Raw genomic sequence first — 14,337 nt, forward strand, 5'->3', positions numbered from 1 at the left:
CTGGGGCAAGTCCAGATGGGTTCTGCAGCCCAGTAGTAGACTGCTTGCACCACAGTAAACCTAACTGCCTGGCGGATGAGATTAACAAGTCATAGAGACTGCACTGGGGACCTTAAGTGGGCCAGATCCCAATCATCCAGCAAATCCCTAATACAGCACACATGTAGGGGGCTTCCCCAGCCAGAATGTGAGAGCCAAGTAGTGGCAGGCGGTGGCATGCTGCGCCCCTGACAGGTCCTAAGTGAACCACAACTTAGGAGGCCTTAGTTACCACAGTGTTATGGGTGTATGGATAATTGGGAGAACCCCATGACGAGAACATGTTGGGGCAAGCGTAGTGCAGCAGTGCACTGGGCTACATGGGCACCCCTCCAATGAAAAAGCCCCACGCCACATGGGCAAAGAATCACCCCACCCCATTAAGACTGTCCTTGGCATTGCGACCATCTCACCAGCAGGTGAAATTGGTCAACGATGTAGCATAAGCATCAACACCAGCACGCCACTCCGGTACCCTGGTAGTTAGGGTGACACAAGCCTTTGAGAACCTAGGAGGTTGAACAACAGTCCCCAGGAGCACAAAATAGGTAAGGACAGACCAGCGCTCTTGTACACGGCAAATATGATCACTCAATATACCACCCCATGCCAGCCTACCCTGAGATTAATGTGGAAGGGGGCCTGGCAGATGGAGACGGTGAGCCTTTCACGGCTGAACTGTTGGCAGCTATCCAGGGCTCCCAAACCGCACTGCATAGACAGTATCTATTGATGTTAATCTCCGATGAGTGGACCTAAGGAAGATCGCAGACAAAATCACAATTGCTGAAGGTAACATTGCAGAACTGCAGGGTGAATTTGAGGTCCTCAAGCATCATAAGGGCCAGATTACCATGGTCACAGGGGGTCGGAAAGTTGTGCGAAGCTGCAGAGGGTTGCTCCTGCTGTAGCAATATCTGTATCTTGGGGTTCCCCAAAAGGGCAGAAGGAGTCTCTGCAGAAAGATCCCTACCTCACTGGGTGAGGACCGTGCTCAAACCAAGGGGCCTGTCAGAATTTTTCATAGTGGAAAGAGGACATAGAGCACTGGTGCCGCCTCTGCCGCCCAACCCCATCCCACTGCCATCATAATTAAAATCTGCAACTAACATGACAGGGACAGCATCCTCCAAGCAGACAGTTAGTAGGCCGTCCTCCTCTTTGGCAACAGCAAGATAGCCATCTACCAGGAGTATGCAAAACAACAAAAGGAGCAGTGTGAATCCTTTTTTTGGCATCAAGCAAAAACTGTGAGTGCTACAGTTGCAGTTCATGCTCCTGTACCCAACATTTTCCAAGGGAAGACCTAGGATGTGTGGGAATGGCTGAAACCAGACAGCTGTACCCTGACCGGGTAGCAGCAAGTAATAAAACCAGGGGTTTTGCCCCAAACTGGTTCTCCCTGGGTTCTCTGCAGGTGACAATCAGTAAGAATGGAACTATGATGCTAAGTACCTCAGAAACACAACTCATGAAACTGGTCAATGGCATGCAACCACAGCAGATGGAACTGAGACTGGGGATATGAGCCCAACGTTGGACTTTTGTACCAAATACCATAGAAGCCCTGGCGGTGGGGATTGGAGATAAATGACTGGAGATGTCTCCAAGTAGTAGCAATCTATGGGCTGGTTTGACACTTACCTAGGGGGGTTTGAATTCTACTGGCAGCTAATGTGAATCTGGCGTATCTGCAGCATCACATGGTGTGTACTGGACAGCTAGGCAACATAGAACCGATAAGGCATGAGCACGTGTCACAAGGACAATCAGATAGAGCACACAGGCTTGCTAGGCGAGAATGGTTGTGACTGGAATGAAGCAGGTATAATGTATACAGATGTGAGTTGCTGGCCAGGTCGCTAGCTGGTGGAGTGTGTTAGCTGGTCCCCGTTGGACAGGCTGGGATGCTGTTCATGTGCTAGCACAAGCAATGGGTGGGCATAGGTGGTCAAATGGTTGTAATATAATTGCCCATGGGTGGGTGGGGAGTGTCGGTTTGCATTGTTTATGTGTTTTGACAGTTGAAGGGCAGGTGAGGGGTGCTGGCAAAGTGGGGGGGATTACACCAGAAATCACAGAGGATGCTAGGGGGTGACTTCAGAGTCTGAACCCAAAATGTCAGGGTATTAGGAACATACATTGAGAGGTACAGGGACTCAACTTTTTGAATCAACATACAATCAACATAGCATGCTTGCATGTAACACAATTTGAGGACGCAGGTGCCACACAACTGTGTAAGAAATGGCAAGGACAAACCTTCCATTCCTCCTATTCTACATCTGCCATGGGGACTCTAATCTGTGTGGAGCCAGGAGTCCCATTCCCTCAAACATACATCGAGGCCAATGTGGAAGTGAGGTATATCCTGTTGCAGATGAGCCTGGACAGACAGGACCTAACCATACTGAATACTTACGTCCCAAAAAAATGATGAGCGTACCTTGCTCCACCACATGCAAGACCTGACAATGCAAAATGTTGGTGCGCCCCTGATATGGCTATGTGACTTCAACTGCATCTTAGACCCCAATTTAGACAGGGCATCCATCAGAGTGAGAACTAAACTGCTTATGACTACAGCACTTCTCAGGATACTGCAAAACATGAGCTTAGAGAATGTCTAGCGGATGAGCCATCCTACCCAAAGGGTAGACACACGCCACTCTACAACACATAACACCTTCAGCAGGTTAGATAGGATACTGGTGGCTGGATTCCCACGAACAGAAGATATTGAGGTAATACACCTAGCGCACTTCCTATCAGGTCTGCTGCGACTTATACTGGGCTGACCCTGCCTGAGGTGAGAGGTCCTGGAGGATGCTGGTGGACATCCTAGCAGATCCAGATGGGTGGGAGGCGCTGTCGCAGACATTGACAGACTACATCAAGGCTAACTGGGGCTCCTTTACCCACAGGGCCATGGAATGGGAGGCCCTTAAAGCAGTGCTGAGCGGAACCTGCGTGGGGCTAACCTGGGGGGTCCATTGACATCTGCAGGTGAAGTTAAATAGGGATTAAAACACACTGGCTTTAATATAGGTGGGGGCCCTTACCCATGCCAAAACACTTGGAATGGAACAAACAATGCACAGGTGCACAGTGGAAATCTTGGACAGGTTAGACAAATCCACGCTGAAACAATATAGACAGAGGCTACACAGAGGGGGAGACAAATTGGGTAGCCTATTAGCCTGGATCCTGCATAGGGAGCATACACCACCAATTATGACATGCCTGACAATGCCTGAGGGTTCAAGGGCCACCTCCAGAGCAGGCAAAGTGGCCACATTCTGGGAGCACCTACAATGGGTGTACACTGCGGACCCAAACAAAGACCCAAACTGATACATGCTATTCTTGGAGGGACCGGGCAAACCCAGACTTCGACCACCAGCAGCCGAGGCCTAAGTCTCCCCCATAGAACTTGTGGAGCTTAGGTCAGCATTGAGTATGCTCTCAGGGCAAAGGCACTGGGTGGGGATGAGTTCCCATGTGAATTCTATCAGGCGTTCTCAGCTACAATCACACAGGAGGTCCTTCTTGAACCGCGCAATGATGGTATGCTGCCAGCAACCATGAAGGAGGGAGAGATATGTATGTTACTTAAACCGGGAGGTGGCAAGGCCAACTCTGCAGCATACAGGCCACTCACAATTATTCACTCAGACATGAAGGTCCTTTGCAAACTGCTTGTTAACCAACTTACAACCCACAAAACACAACTTGCACACAAAGACTAATGCTGGTTCATACCGGCCCGGAACACCAGAATGAACCTCCGGCGTCTAGCCTATGTTCTTCATGAAAATGAAGCAATGGTGTTGGTCTCGACTGACCTGAAAAAAGCCTTCGACATAGTGGGCTGGAGTTATTTACTCAAGGTGCTGAAAGTCATGGGCTTTGGTCCTCAGTTCTGCGGGTTGATCCGGCTGTTGTACACGAGCCCAGTGTCAGAGTATGCAGCTGCTTAGATAAGTGGGTCTTGGGTTCTGGAGAGCAACAGGGCTGCCCACTTTCAACACCCATCTTTGTACTCGCGATGGGGCCCCTGGTGGTAGGGGCTCACCAGGAGCTGCAGGACTAGGGCAGACACCTGGGAGATGTCCATCAGGTTGTACGACGGAACGCCGACTGCCAAAACAACTAGTGCCTGAACAACGAGGTCGGAACACCGACCTCGTTGTTACTACTAATGCCTTTACCACGAATGCCTTAACAACGATATTTTGTTGTAAAGGCATTCCTGGTAAATTCATTACTAATAGGCACCCATTGATCCTGCATGCGTCACTCCAACCCCCCAACCCCACCCCAATACCTTAAACGCCCGCCCCCCCAACCCCACCCCAAAACCTAAAACCCCCTGCCCCCCCCACCCCTGCCCAAAACCTAAAACCCCCTGACCCCCCCACCCCAAAACCTAAAACCCCCTGACTCCCCACCCCGCCCCAAAACCTAAAATGCCCCACCCCCAGACCCCACCCCAAAACCTAAAACCCCCTGACCCCCACCCCGCCCCAAAACCCAAACCACCCCACCCCCAACCCCACCCCAAAACCTAAAACCCCCCACCCCGCCCCAAAACCTAAAACACCCCACCCCCCCAACACCACCCCAAAACCTAAAACCCCCTGACCACCCACCCCAAAACCTAAAACCCCCGCCCCAAAACCTAAAACGCCCCGCCCCCCCAACCCCCGCCCCAAAACCTAAAAACCCCTGACCCTCCACCCCACCCCAAAACCTAAAACGCCCCACCCCCAAACCCCACCCCAAAACCTAAAACCCCCTGACCCCGACACCCCGCCCCAAAACCTAAAATGCCCCACCCCCCAACCCCACCCCAAAACCTAAAACCCCCTGACCCCCCACCCCCGCCCCAAAACCTAAAACGCCCCACCCCCCAACCCCCACCCCAAAACCTAAAACCCCCTGACCTGCCCACCCTGCCACAAAACCTAAAACGCCCCACCCCCCTAACCCCACCCAAAACCTAAAACCCCCTGACCCCCCACCCCCACCCCAAAACGCCCCACACCCAACCCCACCCCAAAACCTAAAACCCCCTGACCCCCCATCCCCACCCCAAAACCTAAAACGCCCAACCCCACCCCAAAACCTAAAACCCCCCAACCCCCACCCCAAAACCTAAAACGCCCCGCCCCCAACCCCCACCCCAAAACCTAAAACCCCCTGACCCCCCACCCTGGCCCAAAACCTAAAATGCCCCACCCCCCAACCCCAAAACCTAAAACCCCCTGACCCCCCGCCCCTGCCCCAAAACCTAAAACACCCCACCCCCCAACCCCACCCCAAAACCTAAAACCCCCTGACCCCCCACCCCCACCCCAAAACCTAAAACACCCCACCCCAAACCCTAAAACCCCCTGGCCCCCCACCCCCACTCCAAAACCTAAAATGCCCCGCCCCCCCAAACCCCACCCCAAAACCTAGAACCCCCACCCCGCCCCAAAACCTAAAACACGCCACCCCCCAACCCCTCCCCAAAACCTAAAACACCCCGACCCCACCCCAAAACCTAAAATGCCCCCCCAACCCCCGCTCCAAAACCTAAAACCGCCCACCCCGCCCCAAAACCTAAAAAACCCCACCCACCAACCCCGCCCCAAAACCTAAAACCCCCCACTTACCTGAGTCGTCGCCTCGTCATCAGCGTCGTCCTCCTCAGCCGACTCCCTTGTTTGTACCTTAACCACGCATGTTCGTTGTTAAGGACATGCGTGGTTAAGGCACAAAATAAGTAAGTCGTGGTTAAAGAAAGCGTTGTTCCGCTTTCGTTAACCAGGACTTCGTTTTAGAAAAGTCGGCGTAGAGGACGTTTCCCCATCCATCACATTATATTGCTACACGCAGACGATGGTCTATTTTATCTCTCCTCCCCCCGGTGTCGCATTGGCAAAACTGCCTCATCTATAGGATGAGTTTGGGCCCTCTCCAGCCCTCGACTCAACTGCACCAAATCTCTACTCTTTCCTCTCCCATCCCAGATCAGAACGCTGGTGGACCGCCTACTGGAAATCAGCTTGCATTGGTAGCTGACACAATTTGGAAACTTGAAAATCAAGGTGGCACACACAAGAACACAGCAACTGAGCCTCAATATAGACAGGGTGCTTGACGCGCTAAAGACATTGGCAACCTTCTGGAAAGCATTGCCCCTCTCCTTGATGGGCAGGTGGACCATCTCCAAGATGGTGCTACTGCTGAGATGCCTGTATGTTTGCCCGAATTCGCTGTGCCCCCTTCCACTGAAGATGTTCAGACAACTGTACGCAATTCTCATCTCCTTGCTATGGGCAGGCAGATGTAGTAGGGTGGCCCTGACAACACTGAAGAGACCATACAAAGAGGGAGAATTAGAGGTGCCACAAATGTACCTGTATTACCATGCCACACACCTACAACATGCGCCCAGTGGCTGGATGTGGGAGACAGTTGGGAAAAGTGTTTGCTAACAGGGATGTTGGAATCGGGTCCACTGCCGAAATTATTAATGGAGTGTGCCGGGATCTCAAAAGACATCCCATACGTAGTCCAATAGACAACCAGAATATGTCAACATTTTGTCAACACAGTATTGAAGCAGGCACCAGTTCACTGAGAACTCCCAGATTGTACACTGACGCCAAATAGACTAATGAAGGACAATGTGTCTTTCCAAGCATGGATGGAGGGGGTGTGTGCCCTACTTGGGGATTTATAACCCGGAAAGACTTTTAGAACCTTTGAAGAGGCTTGCAAAGAATTTACACTTGGACCTGGCACTTCTTACCTCATGCCGAAGTAGCCGGGATAGCCAGGTTTACCTGGCCATCTTGCCCTGCCATGCCCAAATCTACCCAAACCCTTGTGATCCTACTGTCCTGCTACACAGGCAGGCATTTAATTACACTGTTATATAAAGCTATGCAAGCTGACATAGTGAGTTCTCTGCAGCGGGTATGTAAGGCCTGGGATGCTGATTTAGAAACTCTGTTGGATGATGGGGACTAGGCATGTGTTTGTGAGCGGACTTTCTGCATTTGGCCTGGAAATGTTGGGCAATACAAAGCTATTGGACCCAAGTGGTAGCAGACTTAAAGCATACTTAAAACAGACCACTCACCTTAGAATAGAACACCCACCCAGAGCTGCCTATTCAGCAACAATAAAAGGTTGAAGGCCTGCAAAATTACCTATATATTTTTACAATTGCCACTGGTGTTGACCAGACTTAGAATCACCCTCACTGGGATGGGCAGGAGGGCACCTGAGATAGAGCACTGGGACAGGGACATACAGGAGCAGTCACTAGCAGAGGAGACCCATATGAAGCTCAGCAGATGGGACAAAAAAGTGGATGAGGCCCTCACAGTCTGGTGAGACCTAAGTGAAAAACTCCTAGTCCAGGTGCCTATACAGAGTCAACAGACAGTGATAGTTCTTATGACCACGTGGGAGATAAAACTGACTGAGTGGGGGGGAGAGAACCACACTTAACACAAGCAAAGAGAGCAGCTTACGAGCATGGGATGATGTGTTGTACCTTGGAGGGATTCTGATTAAACAATGAGTGATGGATGGTTGGGGAAACCCCTTCATATGTTAAGCCCACAATGATAGGTAGATCATACTCCAAATAACTGCAGAGTTGTGTTTGAAAAAAAACCTGAAAAATAAAGGTTATTCTATGTGGCAAAAAATGGCATACAGCATTATTAATTGACCCAAAATGTTATATCCTGGGATCAGGCGCAACAGATCATAGCCCCCATATTTATGAGAAGGTAAGACCTACTCTCTTGTTAACCATGCAGTAGCACCACCTATTAATAAGGCATATTAAATCAAGATATCTTTTGTTCTCAGCTGTCTTAGTGTGGTCTTCCCCCAAAGTTATTTTTGCTGATTCCATTTGTTGAGGTTAGGGCTTTGTGAACTTTACTTCTGCTAACCAGTGCTAAAGTAGATAAGCTTCTCCTTTAAACATGGTAATGTTGGTGTATACACAATTGCCATATTCAGTTTACTTCTAAGTTTCTTGAAAAGCGGTATAAAATAGTCCCAAGGCCTGTAAATTAAATACTGCTAGTGGGCCAGCAGCACCAATTGTGCCACCTACTGAAGTAGCCCTTTAAATATGTCTCAGGCCTGATACAGCAGAGCCTGTGTGTGCAGTTTAACTACCACTTCAACCTGGTAATTAAAACTCATTGCAACGCCTTAAACTCCCCTTTTATTACAAATAAATCACCCCTAAGGTAGGTCCCATGTAGCCCAGGTATTTTGTGACCAAAGGGTAGGGCATGTACTGTTATATTTTACAGGTCCTGGTAGTAAAAAACTCCCAAAGCCATTTTTCACCACTGTGAGGCCTACCCCTCATATAAGTTAACATAGGGAATTCCTTATTACCCTTTTAAGTTGTAACTACTGATTGAGAAGGGGTAGCTCGGTCATGTTTCATATAATTGAAATGGTCATGATAAATCCTCTTTTCTGGGAAAGTTGGATTTAACATTACTATTTAAGAAATGCCACTTTTAGAAAATGGCCATTTCTCTGTTCTTACATCTCTGTATGCCTGCAGCCCCTCTCCATAACACGTCGGTGGGTGACAGCTACAATTTGTGCATTCCCTCTAGACAGCTACAAACAAAGGGTTAGGTGTGTTTCAGTGCTTACACTTACATCTGAATAAGCAGTGCATGCCCCCCCACAAAGGGCTGATTACCTCTACAGATAGTCTGGAGCCAGGGCTGAGGAAGAAAGGATACTTGTGAACTTCAAAGTTCCTTTTTATTTAGGTCACCCCCCTTCAAAGGCACATTCAGGTATGAGTATTGGGTCTCCGATCCTAACAAACCAGACACATCTGGACTGTGTCAGAAATGCTGTGCTTCCCAAAGGACTGTTACTGTGCTGGAATCCTGACCTAGAAGGACTGCTTTTCTGCTGTGCTGTCCTGCTGCCTGTTGTTCTCTGTTTTAGCTGAGCGAGAGCTGGACTCCACCTTGCACCTCAAAGACATCGCCAAGGGCTTATTGGTTTGTTTGTTCATAGAGACTCAGGGATATCAAAGTATCTACCACATCTCCTGTGTCTCATTCACTGTAAGTTGACACAAATACTTGCACCAGTGAAATCGATGCATCTCCTGCCTGCCGGAAGCAGCAACCGATGCATCAACCCTGTTATGAATGTAAAACCAGTACATAGCACTCTGGGCCAGAGCAACATCTCCAGAACCACTGCATAGACTGACACATCCCCTGCCTGATGGAAGCGGCACTCGTCACATCGATGTAGCATGCAAACCATCGCATTGCCGCCATCGCTGAAGAAAAATCAGCGCATCCCTTTGACAGTGTGGAGAAACCCGGTGCATCGGCTTCAGAATCAGTGAATCATAGCTTCAACGCTCATCTTCAGAACGCAACACATCACCATCAAGGCGTGTAAAAAATCAACACATCCCTCGACTGCTGGAGTGACATTGACACACCTAAGGATGCATCAACACCTCACCTCATGCTTGGACCAGGATCAAGGTACTCCATTCCCCAGGCCTGCGTGGCTCCTGTTCTCTACCCATGCTCCAAAGTGGGCATCTTGAAATGTTGACTTTACCCCAGTCCAGCGCTACCTCAAGTAACCCTAAAAGCACTAGTTGTTTCTGAGCACTATTTTTATGCTTATTCTTCTAAATTCATAACTTGATTTCTACTCATTAGAGTTTTGTTGTTTTGGTCTAGGTTTATTTATGAAATTGTTGTCTATTTTTCTAAGCCTTTGAGGAGTCTTTTTGTGGTGTTTTAATTGTGTTATGTGTGTGTGTGTGTGCGTTGCACAAATACTTCACACATAAGCCTGACTGCTCTGTGCCAAGTTACCGGTGGGTGAGCATAGGTTATCTTTTCGTATTTATCTGACTTACCCTGAGTAGAGTGGTGGTCACTCTTGGACTGGGTGCATACCCCTACCAGTTAGAAATGCCATTTCTAATAAAAGGCTTTACAAACTTTTCATACAAGATGTCTGACTGTAGTTAAAGCTGACAAACGCTCGAAAGGAAAAAGCATGTTAATTCTCCCCCAAACAAATTTGCAGTAAACAATGTATGAATATAGTTCAAATTTCTGGCAGACTTTCATACTAACAAATTTTGTGTAGATTTGTTAAAATAAAGAAAAGTTATAAGGGAGATTCCAAAGGAAGTGGACTTTATTTAGACCATAGAAATTCCCAAAGAGCAATTTAGCTCTGAGTATAATTGAACACCTAGGGGTATATTTACCACTGAGTTACATCACCTTTGCACCAGGCAAGGTGGTGCAAGAGTGACATAACTACTAAGTCAGATTTATCAAGTCACTCAAGCCCACCTTGCATAGCCCTGAGCGGATTGAGAAATCTAGAATAAGGCAACTCAGTGCAAATCACTACATTATGCTACTCTTCCCTAGAGAGGAGTTCCACAAGTAGAGTGTGGGTGTCCCCAAGCATCCTCCCATGGATTTTGGTGCATTCCCAGATTTACTATTGTTGATAGACCTGGGAATGCATCAAAATGCTACGCCTCATTAGGTGAGGTGTAACGAGGAGAATTCTCTTTATTTCACCTCATTTGTTTCCTCTTTCTATGTGTGCTGCATTCTCCAGCACACATAGAACGAGGAGAATGCCTCTGAGAATTGATTTTGTGCAGGAAGGCATCCCTGCTTGCAAAAACAATCCTGCCAGCAACATAGGCACCCTTGAACCACAGCACAAGGGTGCCTGCATTGGTGCTAGGCAGCCAAAAGGGTGCTAATGCAAGGAAAGGAGAGGAATGCGCCCAATAATGTTAAAAATGGTGCATTCATGCCCTTTCCTTTTCATGCAGCACAGCAAGATGACTTGCTGCTGCTAGCATAGGTGTTTTAATAAAAATATTAATGACAATTCATGTATTCTGAGTAATGGATTTGCGTAGAAAATGTAATTATGCAGAGAAAAAAAATGCACACATTTGAGAATATGACCAGGTGAGTGGCCGCTAATATTCACGAAGTGTACTTCTCAATGGCTTATTAATATGAAATATAGAGCTTTTGTTTGATTAATGTAGTAATATATCATATTAAGGGTTATGCTTTATGTCTTAGCTTTACTAATTGTAGGTCTTAAATTAGCAGAGGTCATGGCCTAGTGGCACGGCCTTATGTCAAGCTGTATTTTTTAGGCGTTTAATAAAATATCTGCTTAGAGAATTAAATTGTGATTTTCCACTGTGCCGTCCTAATGTGCTCCTAGCTAAAAGTCCTTCTCATGAGAACTGTTTGCTAGAAGATGCTGTTCTTACTAATGCAACATTGTAAATGTAATGTGTGTAACACTGACTTTCTCAGGAAAGAACAATGACCATACTGACTGGAGTTCAAGCTGCAACAGTATTGTTACCTGACGAGGCGTATGATGAGGAGCCAATCATCGACATGTGAACCGTGTACTAGTAGAAATGTAGATTTGAAGTTTTAGTTTTATTGGACAAAGTGTGAACATGTGATCCCTTGACCAATAGGGACTTGGGAAGTAGTTTTAGGAAATCTAACTTAGCCGGACTGCACTGAGGGAAGACAGGCCATTTGCCCATTTTCTACCTTGCCGAAAGCTACTTTCTTGGGCGCCTTGAAGAGAGACATGTTTATCTTTAATGCTTAAAGACTTTGCCTTTTCTGAAGTTTGATGCTGAACCCTGTTGACTTGCTGACCCTACTGATGTCCTGATGACGAAGACTCACAGTTTACTGATCCAAACTGAGGATAGGTACATTGAGTATGAGATTGTTTTCTATGCCTATTTGCTTTTGTTTCAGGGACCAACCACACTATTTGATAGAGCCACAGTTAGATGTTTTTCCAAATTGGTGTTAACTAAATTGTTTTGCATGGAGCGCAAACATGATAATTCTAATCTAGTGTTAGTTAGGATTCTCACCAATAAAGTCCAAAATATGGAGTAAAGATTGATGTCTTTCCTTTGCTGAACCTACATGCATGTAATAGTGTTTGTGCAATTGTTCTTGCTATTAATTTGCACTGTAACTTTAGAGTGTGTAGTGGTTCAAGCTTTGGTTAGATTGCGTTTCTATATTAGTGCTTGGGACAGCCAGTGTTGTTCTTATATGTTTATCATTTGATTTTGAGACTATCTTACGTGACATTAGCATTGTTAATATAGGGAACTAAATATTATAACTTCTACTAAAGGTGTGGTTATTCCTGACTGAAAGCTCATGGTGTGTGACAATTATTTACTCCAATTGATTACTTATGCTGTTGATTATCATTGATTATTAATGTTATTGATTGGTTATTGATTATTGATCTGCATGATGTACTAGGGATGTGGTGGGAACATCTTTAAGTGCGTCAAAAGGTTCATCAACCAATTTGTGTCCCGTTGTAAGTTTACTTATTTAGGTCAGATGCGCCAACACTGCCATTCCAGAAAGCTTGATAAATATGTCCCTTTGTTCTTGCTTCCATTCAACACATTATCATGGTGTTGTGTAGCTTATTCAGCTCTTTGAGATAGTGGCAAAAAACTAAAGTGACCATTTCTCAGTCACCAGTTCAATATATTTCTGCTAATGTTTATGAACATTGGAATACATTTGAAAAATAAAAAAAACAACCTCGCAGTATGAATTGTCCAACTTTTGCTCGTAAATTCCACTAAATGTGAATGACTGATATCCCATAGAAACATTTATAGATGGATGCTAGCCAACTTCTTTGTCAGACTAGCTAGAATGCAAAATCAGGCGACTTTAAACTCCTTTATAGATAAGTATGGTGCCTCTTATATGTCCCTCTGCCTTTATGACAGTTCAATCAGCATGCTTAAAACAAAGGGACTTTTCTCTTAGAGCCCTCTTGCCTCGTTAAGTCTCGTGGGAGTGGTACAAATACACACAGCTTTGCCACGTGGCAGTGGTGTTAACTACCCTGGCCTCAAAGAGTGCTGGGGAGGACTCTTGGGCCGTCACACTTTTCCTGAACCACCTCACGTTTGGTCCAACGACAAAAAGGTTCTTCTTCTTCCATTCCTCCATTCCTAGTCTTTCTTTTTGGCCATGGAGTACTATGGCCCATATTTATACTTTTTTGCACCTCATTTTAACGCAAAAGTGGCCTAAACTTACAAACTACAATTATATTTTGTATGTTTGAGTAGCTTTTGCGTCAAAAAGTGATGCAAATGCAGCGCAAAAAAAGTAAAAATATTGGCCAATGTATGTCTCTAACCTTTTCGAAGGGCAGTGAGGGAAATTGATTAGTCTTGACTATAAGAACTAATCTTTGAGCAACATAAAAAAAATCGTATTTTTCTATCATAGTAAATGTTCTATAAAGCTCATTTACAAACAGTAAAAGCTTCCCTAGTTTGAATGCAGACTTACTGAAACTAAGGTGGTCATTATGAACATGGTGGGGAAACACCTCACTGCCGGCTGTGGCAGTAACTACGGCCAACAGGCTGGCACCCCAGACCGCCAAATAGTGAAGCCAATGAGAAACAAGTAGCGGGCCATCCATTCACTGCCATTTTGGTAATCCTGCTGAACACGAGGGAGGCTGCCCTCAGGCCGGTGGAAAAGCCCTACCCGCCCACCAAATTATCAGTGTCAGGCGGGAACCACTGCCAGGCAAAGCGTGGTGGAAACGACCCATATAAAGGGAAACACTCATTGGAGGCACACAGAACACGCCGACGCAGACATGGCGCGAGAGTTGGAAATAATCCCAGTGCTTCTCCTTATTTCTCCAGGACCGTGACCAATGACAAATATGATTACGGTAAGTACCGCAGCCTAGTGCACATGGGAAGAAAGGGCACAGTTACAAGGCCACCCACTCCACCCACACCGCAACACACTCCCAACCCCTCCCACCATCCTAAGCCATACATACCATAACAAGATGTACTTAATAGACACAAGCCAACAAATACCTGCACCAATGCACACACCTGTGCACACCACACCCCCACAGTGAAACGCTGCACAACGGTCTATATTGTGCCAACAGCTCTGCTGGGTACTAAAATTTAATTTTAACAAAGAAATATGAATGTTCAAACAAGGCCATTGGCCAGTCCATTTCAATGTCCCGGAAGATCAAATATAGCCCACACTTGACCCCTACGATGGCAAAGGAAACTCCACTGAGAAGGGGCATCAATGGGGCAGCCAGGCACCTCAGGGAACAGGGGCAGGGGGTGGAGGGGTGGGGACTTAGGTC

Source organism: Pleurodeles waltl, chromosome 11, assembly GCF_031143425.1.
Source record: "Pleurodeles waltl isolate 20211129_DDA chromosome 11, aPleWal1.hap1.20221129, whole genome shotgun sequence".
Lineage (NCBI taxonomy): Eukaryota > Metazoa > Chordata > Amphibia > Caudata > Salamandridae > Pleurodeles > Pleurodeles waltl.